At 39.7% G+C, this 12,899-nt stretch overlaps 1 protein-coding gene across 1 annotated transcript in view; it reads right to left on the bottom strand.

Moving 5' to 3' along the window:
* Positions 1 to 12,899, bottom strand: part of LOC124590650 (pancreatic triacylglycerol lipase-like) — a 181,746-nt gene that overhangs the window by 72,671 nt on the left and 96,176 nt on the right. The gene's annotated exons all lie outside the window — the stretch shown is intronic.

The raw sequence follows: 12,899 nt of genomic DNA, 5'->3' as shown, positions 1-12,899 counted from the left end.
TAAGGTGAAAGTAAGTAAGTATCTGAGATGTAAATTTTTCTATTAGTTGTCATCTAATAGGACTCACGTTTCACACGATCACCTCTGGTTCTCATGACCGGTTAAATTTCTGTGGTGCAAGGGCCAGAGGCTGTACTCTATCTTCAAGGTTTCAGTGACGTTATCTTTCAACAAGATAACGCAAGATCACATGTTACCCGAGCTCTCTTGATCTTACTTGACCGAGGATGTTCTCCTGATAGCATGACCAGTATGTTTCCCAGATCTCTCACCCACTGAATACATCTGTTCACCTTTTATCGAGGGACTGGGAAGCCATCACCCACCAGCCACTGAAACTGATTAATTGATTAACTCTGGCAATGTATGACGTGCTGGTACACGTCATCCAGACTGAGTTGTAGTCGATGAGCAGTCACGATAGAGCCGTTGAAGCTGCCATAAGAGACAGCTCCGTGTTCTAAATTTCGCTTTCTGGACACTACCAAATTACCTATAAATTTAATTATCTGTTCTTCCTACTATACTGAATATGCACTATAGTAAAATTTCGGTCCTTTCTATCCTTCGCGGTGTTGCAGTTTTTACGGCTAGCAGTCTGTGAGTTTCATACAGGGGCCTGGAAACAAATCAGTCGACAGCTATAAACAACGAGTAACTTCAGATTTGCAGTTGGTCTGCCCAGAAGTGAAACGTACAACACTCCCGTTGATACGGCTGAAAAACCGGAACAACGAACTACACAGTCTGTTCAAGATCTACTAGATGATTTGAGTGTGTTTGAGAGGGCTCGTAACTCACTGCAGGGAAGAGCGGAGTATCGCATTCAAGTGCCAGGACGACACGTCGAAAATCTTTAACAGGAATTAGTGTACAGTAAAGTGCTGGAGCAGTGCGTATTTCCTGTTAAGGTCGACCGTGGGTGAGCCCAATTAGAATGGTGACGTAATCGAAAAGTTCACATTTCAAACACATTTCTACTAACTAGTGTATTATTCCACAAAGAATTCAGTGGCAGATCGTAACCACACATTCACAGTTATATCGCAAACGGATCGTTCACGCATCTGTACTTATCGAGAATTTTTTGTTTCTATTTTCGCAAATTTTCTCTCCTGTCTGTTTTTGCAATGAAATACGACACATCTTGTGTAGTGGCTGCCTAAGATAACATGGCCATTCCTGCCACAGTCATATCTCCGAGACCAACGAAAATGACACAACGTCGAGGCCACGATTTGCAGACTGAAGGGTGGCAGGACAACACAGAAACACGGCACACGAGAACGGGAACCATAGCGCCCGTAACAGTCCTTGTGGACAAATGTCTTGAATACTATGCTTCTGAATGGGTGTCGTGTGCATCTGGCACAGCAGTGATGTCTGGGGATAGCAATACGGCACAGTGAATATATGTAGATAATGCTAACACCAGGCTGGTTCATTGGCAGATCGCAGGCTGGCCACAGTAAGCGCAACCTGTATCTAACTCTGTACCCTACAAACCAATGTGGAGTTTATGGCAGGCCATGCTTCCCATTTTACAGTCGTAATCACGGACACTAGAATACACGGTAGGGGTCACGTGCAGGCGGGCTGCGAGTTGTGACGTCACCATAAATTCTCTCGCCACGCCGCATTGCGCTGAAGTTTGTAGGCACACAGGGCGCACATAATCCAAAAATGATTCTGAGCACTACGGGACATAATATCTGAGGTCATCAGTGCCATACAACTTAGAACTACTTAAACCTAACTCACCTAAGGACTTCACACATATTCATGCCCGAGGCAGGATTCGATTCTGCGACAGTTGTGGTCGCGCGGTTCCAGACTGAATCGCCTAGAACCGCACGGCCACAACGGCCGGCTCGCACATATTTAACTCATACGTACATATGAATGTTTTCGACATTTCCCATGTTTTACTGTACTATTATTATTGTTATTGTTATTAAGTTTTGTATTAGTTAGACTATATTCTTCTGTGATCGGTGAAATGCTAGTGTAAAGTTTCCGAACGACGTCAATGTCTTTCACCATCTCGGAGGGCACTGCATTATTTCTGGGGGAAGAGACTCACACAGTTTTATACTACATACAACTATAGTAAGGAGAAACGTCCTACAATGTCACTTTACACTCTAACTGTAGTAATAGGTTTCTTTTTCCTATTGTGGGAAGTTATGCGCTATAACTGTTTTCTTTCATTTTTTTTTTTTTTTTTTTTTTTTAGTTCTTCCTTTCGTTCACTTTCAGTTCGCTTACTACCTTTGCATTTTTTTTTCTTGTTGATAACTTTCATACTGATGAAATTTCGTGTCCTTTCGAAACACACTACCGCAAAGTCCTGCATTCCTGGATAATTCTCATTTATTATGTCCTTTAACATTGATAAGAAACTTTTGGGTTAGGGTCAATGTATTACCATGGGATTGTTGAAATTCCCTTTCCACTTTCAAAGCAAATTACATAAATCTTTCGGTTTGTTTCATTAAAGATCCGCTTTAAATTGTTTGAAACCAGTTCTTTCCTGAAAAATTTACGTGATCAATCGGTTTACCGTACAAATATGCTACTTCGGGATGTTTGCAATTAACCCTATAAGCAACATAACCTGCAGTCATTTTCGACTGCTCAACATTTTCCTTCAAATATGGAACATTTTCCCCTTCGTATTTGGTGAAGTTCTCAAAATTTTTTCGCACCTCTCAAATGGACTCTTAAACTTCCTTGTTGTCTCATCCACTTTCCTGTAGACAATAAGTGTCTTGATGCTCAGAAGATAATGGTTCTATACTCGTAATTCGAGTTTGCGCCAATATATTAGTAGTTAAGGCATCATATTCTTTCCCATTCTTTGATGTACTACCTGACTGGATTTCGCTCGCATTACGGCTCAAAATCAAAGCTTAATTCTTTTGGTGGCAGGCAAAGAGTGGTCACAGATAGGCAACGTAAAGATGCAGCCTTTCCAGTGTCTTCACGTGACAGTTAGTACACATTGCTTTCACAAGCACTTTTGTTGATGTCATTAAAAACGCACTGAATAACTTTCTGAACACGTTTTAATTTCAGTAACTCAGCGCTACATCGAAAGACGGTGCGTTAAATCTGCATTTTTATGCCTAAGGTCTTTTATTTCTGTTTCCATAATTTCTAATTATTGACGTGAGCACGCAATGTCGCGTCACAGCAGTGTTTGTTTTCACCGTTAAAGTCTCATCTAGTACCAATTCCTTCATTAGTTGATAGTATATTTACCTGTCAAATATCTTCACCTTTACAGTAGCTTCGTTTTTGTCCCCATTTCCTTCTCTCATTATTACGCTCATTACTACGCTAGAGGATTGTAGGTTTAGAGCTGCAGCAGCGTCAGTCTTCAACTTCGACAGTTCACTTTTCAAATCACTTTCATAATCGGAATCAGTAAAATGCATTGAGCAGACATGAACATTTTCAACTGAAAACGAATCTGCACGTTTACGTTTATCCATTTTCGTTTCGTTTCATTGTTATTAGGAAATATATGAAACTTAATTCCTGACTTACTTAGTTGTCTGCTCTGTTTAGCACAACTGGTGACCGCGCACCCAGCCATTGTTTTTCACTTAAAAACTTACTCTAAAAAATCCATGAGTAAATTGATAATTACAGCGTAACTCTGTATTCAATCACCAGTCACTAACAAAAATTCACACTGCCGTAAACAACCTTGTAGTCGCTAGTGAACCAATTATAACACAAAATGTTGTGGCAATTGCGGGCTATAGAGCCCTGTTTGGGTTCACTCTGAAGTAAGCGTGTATTCCAGTATCTATGGTCGTAATAAACAAAGAGAAATCAAAGCTCACATGCACATATTTACATATTCGTTCTTTCCACGTGCTATTCGAGAGTGGAAAGGTCGAGAAATGGCATGAAAGTGGTTCTGTGAACCCTCTGCCAAGACCTGCATGTAAACTGCAGAATAGTAATTTAAATGTTGTCGATGTAGGTGCTTTTATTTATCATATTCCACTTTCTTGAGGACATAAACGGACCATTACGTATAGAATAACACTTACGTGAAACTTGATGATAATCTATTTCTTTTTCTTCTATTCTGAACATTTCCTTATCTTGTATTTCTTTTTGCTATTATCGCTCTAACATTCAGATGGCTATCTACACGCTACTCTACAGGAAATTTTCCTTTGACATTCTTTCCGCTCTCAGTTGCGTGTTCCTTTACTTTGACAGAAAATGAGACATCGATTTTCGTTATTTCAAACTGTTTCGACTTACTTTACTATTCTCTTTACACCTATGACACTAGTACTGCTACAACACCCTACACTATTAATATAATGGCAAACAATACAACTTTACATGTATAAAAAGTATCTATTACTACTACCACCACCCTGATTTTTCTGCAGCAACAACCACTGCTGAAGATTGTTACTAATACCAATATTATCACGGAAAATTTAGTCACTGATCCTTGGAGCACAGTAAAAAGTATGCTACCGTATGTGAACTCAATGTTTGTCTTTAGTGTAGTCTAAAATAAACACATACACAGCCATTTCACTGCTGTCGGAATACACCTCGTTTTTCTGTACGCTTCGTACCAGATCGGCTACGCTGCCTATTCCAGCAAAATCCTGCTGCTTCCAAATAGCACAGCGAAAGACCAGAGCGCATCACACATCTTTCAATGATTCTTCTGATTCCTCTTAGGTACGCTTCTGGGCATCTCCCCACTCTTCCCCTATTGGGTCAAGTTATCGTAGATATTATCGGGCTTCCTTTTGTTTACAGACCTCACAAGTCTCTGCTGTGGTGTCTGTTGGCTACAGTTAAGCCTAGCTTTTCCTGAGATAGGATCATATAGAAATTTAGTGTATCAAAGTGGTCTTTTACTGTACGTCGTAAACAGTTTTACTTCTTACAGCCTGCTTAGCACTCCATGGAATATCACCAAGTAATGGACATTACCATTGGACATGCACTGCAATGACGATTTCACCACAGTCACACCTGATCGTTGCCCTTTTATCAATTGTTTTCAAATATATAATGTGTGTCCCATGCCCGGAAACGTAGTAAACCGGTCCCATACTTGGCTCAAAATGTGTTATCTGAAGTCTCTCGTGTACATAAGGAAGAAACAGAAGCATTTTGCATCCTGTGCCTGAGGAATTCCATCTCTGCTGCCATTGCTCAAATATTAAATTCTTTGTTACTCACGGATTTGATGGTGGTTCCCCAGAGCTTCGCGCGTTCTTCGGTATTATTTTTTGTTCAGTCAACAAATGGAAACATTTTTCTGATTTGTATTTCCTAGGAGCACTAGCCTATTAATATAGTTGGTACGTCTGTAGATGTACTACTGAAGGCTCCATTGCTTCTTGGCAGAATTCCTTGCTATACTTCTCTCAAAAGAAGATTGACAATGTGTTAAATGACGATCAGTTCGGCTTGAGGAAAGGTAAAGGCACCAGAGGAGCAGTTATGACACTGCGGTTGATAACGGAAGCAAGACTAAAGAAAAATCAAGACACGTTCATAGGATTTGTCAACCTCGAAGAAGCGTTCGGCAATGTCAAATAGTGCAAGATGTTCGAAATTCTGAGAAAAATAGGGATAGCTATAGATAAGTCGGGTAATACATAATATATACACGAACTAATAGGAAATAATATGCACAAGAATCAATAGGGCACAATAAGAGTGGATGACCAAGCACGATGTACTCGGATTAAAAAGGGTATAATCTAAAGATCGAATAACCAATGACGGAAATAAAACGAAAATTCGAGAGTGAGATTAAATTTCAAAGTCAAAGGATATCAATGACAAGATTCTCTGACAACATTGCTGTACTGAGTGAAACTGAAGAAAAATTATAGGATCTGCGGAATAAAATGGACTGTCTAATGAGTACAAAATATCAACTGAGAACAAAACGAAGAAAGACGAAAGTAATGAGAAGTAACAGATATGACAACAGCGAGAAACTTAACATCTCGTTTAGTGATCACAAAGAAGACGAAGTTAAGGGATTCTGCTACCTGTTGTCGTGGTCTTCAATCCAGAGACTGGTTTGATGCAGCTCTCTATACTACTCTATTCTCTATCCTCTTCATCTTCCAATAACTACTGCAATCTACATCCCTCTGAATCTGCTTACTGTATTCCTCTCCTGGTCTCCCTCTACGATTTTTACCCTCCACGCTGCCGTTCAATACTAAATTGGTGATCCCTTGATGCCTCAGAACGTGTCCTACCAACTGATCCCCTCTTCTAGTCAACTTGTGCCACAAATTCCTCTTCTTCCCAATTCTATCCAGTACCTCGTCATTACTTACGTGATCTACCCGTCTAATCTTCAGAATTCTTCTGTAGCACCACATTTCGAAAGCTTCTATTCTGTTTTTGTCTAAACTAGTTATCGTCCATGATTCACTTCCGTACATGGCTACACTCCATACAAATACTTTCAGAAAAGACTTCCTGACACTTAAATCTATAGTCGATGTTAACTAATTTCTCTTCTTCAGAAAAGCTTTCCTCGCCGTAGTCAGTCTACATTTTATATCCTCCCTACTTCGACAGTCATCAGTTATTTTGCTTCCCAAATAGCAAAACTCGTTTACTACTTTAAGTGTCTCATTTCCTAATCTAATTCCCTCAGCATCACCTGATTTAATTCGACTACATTCCATTATCCTGGTTTTGCTTTTGTTGATGTTCATCTTACATCCTCCTTTCAAGACACTGTCCATTCCGTTCAACGGCTCTTCCACGTCCTTTGCTGTCTCTGACAGAATTGCAATGTCGTCGGCAAATCTCAAAGTTTTGATATCTTCTCCATGGATTTTAATTCCTACTCCGAATTTTTCTATTGTTTCATTTACTACTTGCTCAATATGCAGATTGAATAACATCGGCGATAGGCTACAACACTGTCTCACTCCCATATCAACCACTGTTTCCCTTTCATGCCCCTCGACTCTTATAATTGCCATCTGGTATCTGTGCAAATTGTACATAGCCTTTAGCTCCCTGTATTTTACCCCTGCCACTTCCAGAATTTGAAGGAGAGTATTCCAGTCAATATGGTCAAAAGGTTTCTCTAAATCTACAAATGCTGGAAACGTAGGTTTGCCTTTCCTTAACCTATCTTCTAAGATAAGTCGCAGGATCAGTATTGCCTCACGTGTTCCAACATTTTTACGCAATCCTATCTGATCTTCCACGAGGTCGGCTTCTACCAATTTTTACCCTTCGCCTGCAAAGAATTCGTGTTAGTATTTTGCAGCTGTTACTTATTACCCTGATAGTTGGGTAATTTTCACATCTGTCAGTACCTACATTCTTTGGGATTGGAATTCTTATATTCTTCTTGAAGTCTGAGGGTATTTTTTGTCTACTCCAGGGGCCTTGTTTCGACTTAGGTCTTTCAATGCTCTGTCAAATTCTTCACGCAGTATCATATCACCTATTTCATCTTCATCTATGTCCTCTTCCATTTACATAATATTGCCCTCAAGTATATCTCCCATGTATATATCTTCTATATACTCCTTCCACCTTTCTGCTTTCACTCCTTTGCTTGGGACAGGGTTCCCATCTGAGCTCTTGATATTCATACAGGTGGCTCTCTTTTCTCCAAAGGTCTCTTTAATTTTCCTGCAGGCAGTATCTATCTTACCCCTAGTGATACAAGCTTCTACATCCTTACATTTCTTCTCTAGGCATCCCTGCTTAGCCATTTTGTACTTCCTGTCAATCTCATTTTGGAGACGTTTGTATTCCTTTTCGCCTGCTCCATTTACTACATTTTTATATTTTCTCCTTTCGTCAATTAAATTCAATATCTCTTCTGCTACCCATGGATTTCTACTAGCCCTTGTCTTTTTACCTACTTGATCCTCTGCTGCCTTCACTATTTCATCTCTCAAAGCCACCCATTATTCTTCTACTATATCTCTTGCTCCTTTTCTTTTCAATCGTTACCTATTGCTCTTCCTGAAACTCTCTACAGCCTCTGGTTCGTTCAGTTTATCCAGGTCCCATCTCCTTGAATTCCTACCTTTTGCAGTTCCCAGTTTTGCAGTAACCCATGATTGACGGAGCAAGGAGGACATTTAAAAGCAGACTAGCGCTAGCAGAAAGGCATCCCTATCCAAGAAAAATCTACTAGTACTGATCTAGACCTCAACTGTAGAAAGAAATTTCTGAGAATGTGAGTTTGACACACAGCATTGTATGGTAGCGAAACATGGGCTGTAGGAAAACCGGAACAGAAGAGAATCGAAGACTGTGATATGTGGTGCTACAGAAGAATGTTGAAAATTAGGTGGACTGATAAGGTAAGGAACGAAGAGGCTCTCCGCAGAATCTGAGAGTAAAGATATACATGGAAAACATAGACAAGAAGAAGGGACAGGGTGAACGACATCTGTTAAGACATCACGGAATAACTTCCGTGGAATTAAAAGGAGCTGTAGAGGGTAAAAACTGTAGAGGAAGACATAGGTTGGAATATATCCAGAAAATAATTGAGGACGTAGATTGCAAGTGATACTCTGAGATGAAGAGGTTGACACAAGAGAGGCATTCGTGGCGGGACCACATCAGACCAGTCAGAAGACTGATGACTCAAAAAGAACTTTCTTCTCACTTCCTAGTCAGTATGCCTAACACTGACACAGCAGCGCACGACTGCGTTTAGTACAGACTCGTGGAGAAGTGAAATTTCTCTTCGGAACAGACAATATTTCGTTTGCCCCATATTAATAATTTTATACATTACCCGACTACCTCTCCTTGCTACTTATTCTGTGTTGACACTGAGTGTCTAACAAGTCTCAGTAAGTATTGATCGTTTTCTAATGTATCCAGAAGTGAGTCTAAGTCAACATCCTAGAATTTAGGGCCGCGAACAGATCACCGAGTGCATCCTTTCGTAATATGTTTGCTAACTGTTGATGTGACTCTTCACAGTGTCACGCATCGGTCTCTGCAGTAACCCAGTAGACAATAGTATAACGTTATAGTGTAATCCGTTCTCCTAAGAATGAAGGATGCTGTAAGTTATCAAATGCCCTAAACATCAAGATAAATCTATGAGCTATTACATTTTTGTCTCTACCGTTTATACCAATTTTCTCACCTCATTAATTGCGTGCTCCATATTTTCAGCTGCCCTGGAACCATACTGAGCATTATCTAATCCCGTTAGAATCCTGAGACATTTTAATCTACAGATTACCAATTCTTACAAAATATTACGAAGAACATTTCTTACAGACAGGCTGGTATGATTAGGGGAGTATGGAATCTTCAACTCCTCAATTTTTTTATAATGCCTGCTTCTGCTGTCTTCCAGCATTTTGAAAAACGCCCCTGTATCATGCATCCAATGAATACTCAGCTCATATAAGGAACTATTTAATGACTTACACCTCTGATTTGCAACTGAAACGATGAGCTATTTTTTTTTTCCTTTCAATATGATTTCAACCACCTGTATACTCGTACGCGGGTATATGGCGGCTGTATTGTCATAAGGCTCTTGGAGCTCCTCTCTGTTTTTCATGATATTCTTTGTCGTCCTTTTCGTCACCATCTTGAGGAAGAACCTGAACGAGAACTTCCGCAAACATCTTCCAGTTTTTTGTGATCTGACCTTCAGTCTGGGTTGTGGATAGCAGAGTCAGATATCTCATTTTCTCAGGTATAAATTTACAGGGCGTGCCCAGGTCTCCACGAATAAATCACTCCCTGTTTCTTGGAGAAATGCGTGGTACACAACGTGCTGTCTGAAAAAATATTTCTTCAGAATCGGTTTATATCATTGATCATCTTCACAGTTGAAAAATATTGTGTCAACTTCACATATCATACATGATATTTCACCAGAAAATATACCATAGCTGACTTGCAAACGTCAGAGAAAGGTACTTCAGACCATAACACCGACTTAAGCCAGCAGAAAAAATTGAAAGCATGAAACCATATTACAGCAATAAGTGCAGAGTACCATTGCTCAGGCAAGTTGTGTACCATGCTTTTCTTCAAGTATATCGATGATCTTGACAATCGCATAATTTTTTTTTCACTCCCGGTTGGTTTGTGTCACATATCTCAGATATATACCTTTCTTCTAGTTGCCTCTATTGCATGTCATGTCTAAACTCTCGGCCATTTCGTTGGTATATTTTTCTTGCCTTCCGAACCCGTCTTCTAAGCTCAGAAAGCTGCTAGAATCTGTGACGAACAAAAGGAAACATTATGACCTTTAGTTAAAAAGGGAATGGTGACGTTTCCACAAAAGTCTGCAACCAATTGCTGACATCCAGCTCCAAACTGTGACGGATGTTTGCCTGTATCTCTGCTATGCATATTTACTGTCTAATCTCGCTCCATTTTGATGATATACATGGGCAGAGCTATTTGGGCAAGGGAAAATGCCTTCTCATTCGTCGTCCATATCTTACTTCCTGGTAGAGCCGACGACGTATGGTAAACCTGCTAACGCTTAGCTGAAAGATGTTCCTGATCTATGCGCTGGTCCTGAAAGGCGGTCATCACTGCAACTGAGTATACTCCTGTGTTCATCCTCCGTGGGTGTCCGTAGACCTCTATCAGGTTCACACAGCTGTGACATATCGCCTTGACAGAAAGAAGAACCTACAGACAAGACAACAAGAAACGAAGTGTAACAGTGCCTAGAGAGCATTCGTATGCCACAGAAGTCAAATTCACTCTCGACTAAGTGATCTGCAAACTGTAAACAAAGATTTTAATCGCAATTTGACTGAAACATTAAGTGCAATTTCAATAGTTAATATTGCTTAGGGCCATTCAGTTACAACTAGGATCAGCTTTTAAATATTTCAGCGAAATTCATAGGTCTAATAAAGACAACTGTGGATTTTACTATACTCATATTAAACATCGAGTGCTTCCGAGATGGGATCAATTTTTCTCATTCAATTAATTGTTTCAGCTGTCAGTTTAGAACTGTATAATACACTTCAGTATGAGGAGAAATATTTCATAAATAATTTACATTTAAGCATTATTTCGAATATCGTCGCTATGTACTTTGTCTTGCAATATCGTATTTATTAATAATGATACACTTCTCACAGATTAAAAATAAAGGTCGTGTTCCTGCGACTATTATAGGTTTTTAAGAAAATAAGTTGCCTCACGTGCCACAACGTCAGCGTACCAAAAGTGCCAGGACTGCACAATGGTTAAAGTGGTAGTTTTGTAACGCTGTAGGTAGCGGTTTAGAATCCTCCACATTTCAAGATTTTAATTCATTGGAAAGAATTAATTTAGGGGGACAACGTCTATTGAAGCGTCCAAAGTATTCGTAATAACGTGTATTGTCGTTGTTGTGTCTTCAGTCGAAAGACTGGTTTGATACAGATATCCATGCTGCTGGATACTGTGCATGCCCCTTCATCTCACAGTAATTACTGCAAGTCACATCCTTCTGAAGCTGCTTACCCTATTCATCTCTTGGTCTCCCTCTATAATTTTTACGCTCCACATCTCTCTCCAATATAAAAATGGCGACCTCTTGATGTCTCAGAACGTGTCCTATCAACAAATTCCTTCTTTTATTTACGTTGTACCACAAACTTTTTTCACCCTAATTCTGTTCAGAACCTCATTTTTAGTTACAAGATCTACCTACTTAATTTTCGGCATCCTTCTGTAGCACCACATTTCAAAACTCTCTATTCTCTTCTAGTCTGAATTGTTTATCGTCCAACTTTCACTTCCATTCTTGGATACATTCCATACAAATACCGTCAATAAAGCCTTCATAAAACTTACACCTATATTCGATGTTAACGTATTTCTCTTCTTCAGAAACACATTTTACATCCTCCCTACTTGGCCATCATCAGTAATAATACTAGCAAACTCATCTACTACTTTTAGTGTTTCATTTTATAATCTTACTCCCTCAGAATCGTCTAATTTAATTCGACTATTTTCCATTATCCTTGTTTTGCTTCTTTTGAAGTTCGTTTTATTTCCTCCTTTCAAGACACTGTGTATTCCATTCAGTTGTTATTTCTAGTCCTTTATTGTCTGTGACACAATGATACTGTCATCGGCAAATCTCAAATTCTTTATTTCTTCTATCTGAACTTTAATTTCTTCTCCAAGTTTTCTTTGCTTCCCTTTACTGCTTTCTCTGTGTGCAGACTGAATAACATCTTAGATGGGCTATAATCCCACCTCACTCCCTTCTCAACAACTGCATCCTTTTCGTGTCCCTGGACACTTACAACTGCCTTCTGGTTTTTGCATAAGCTACAAACAGCCTTTCGGTCCCCGTATTTTACCCCTCCATTTTCAAAAATGTCAATCCAGTCAACACTGTCAGAAGCTTTCCCTAAGTCTCCAAATGCTATCTTCTAAGATAAATCGTATGGTCAGCATTGCCTCGCATGCTCATACATTTCTCTGGAATCCAAACTGATCTTCCAAGAGGTCGGCTCCTACCAGTTTTTCCATTCGTGTTAGTACTTTGCCACCATGACTTACGAGTATTAAACTGATAGTTCGGTAACATTCACACCTGTCAGCACGTGCTTTCTATGGTACTGGAATTATTATATTCTTCTGAAAATCTGAAGGTATTTCACCTCTCTCTTATTATTTGCACACCTAGTGGAATAACTTTGTCAGGGCTGGCCGTCCCAAGACTATCAGTGGTTGTGACGGAATGTCGACTACTCCAGGGGCCTTGCATCGACTTACGCCTTTCACTGCTCTGTGCAATTCATCTCGTAGTATCATAATTTATGTCCCATCTCATCTCTTACCTTTCTATAATATTGGCTTCAAGTTCATTTCCCTTGTTTAATCACTCT

Source organism: Schistocerca americana, chromosome 1, assembly GCF_021461395.2.
Source record: "Schistocerca americana isolate TAMUIC-IGC-003095 chromosome 1, iqSchAmer2.1, whole genome shotgun sequence".
NCBI lineage: Eukaryota > Metazoa > Arthropoda > Insecta > Orthoptera > Acrididae > Schistocerca > Schistocerca americana.
Note: the sequence above shows the minus strand (reverse complement) of the source record. Positions and strands in the feature narration are given on the sequence as shown.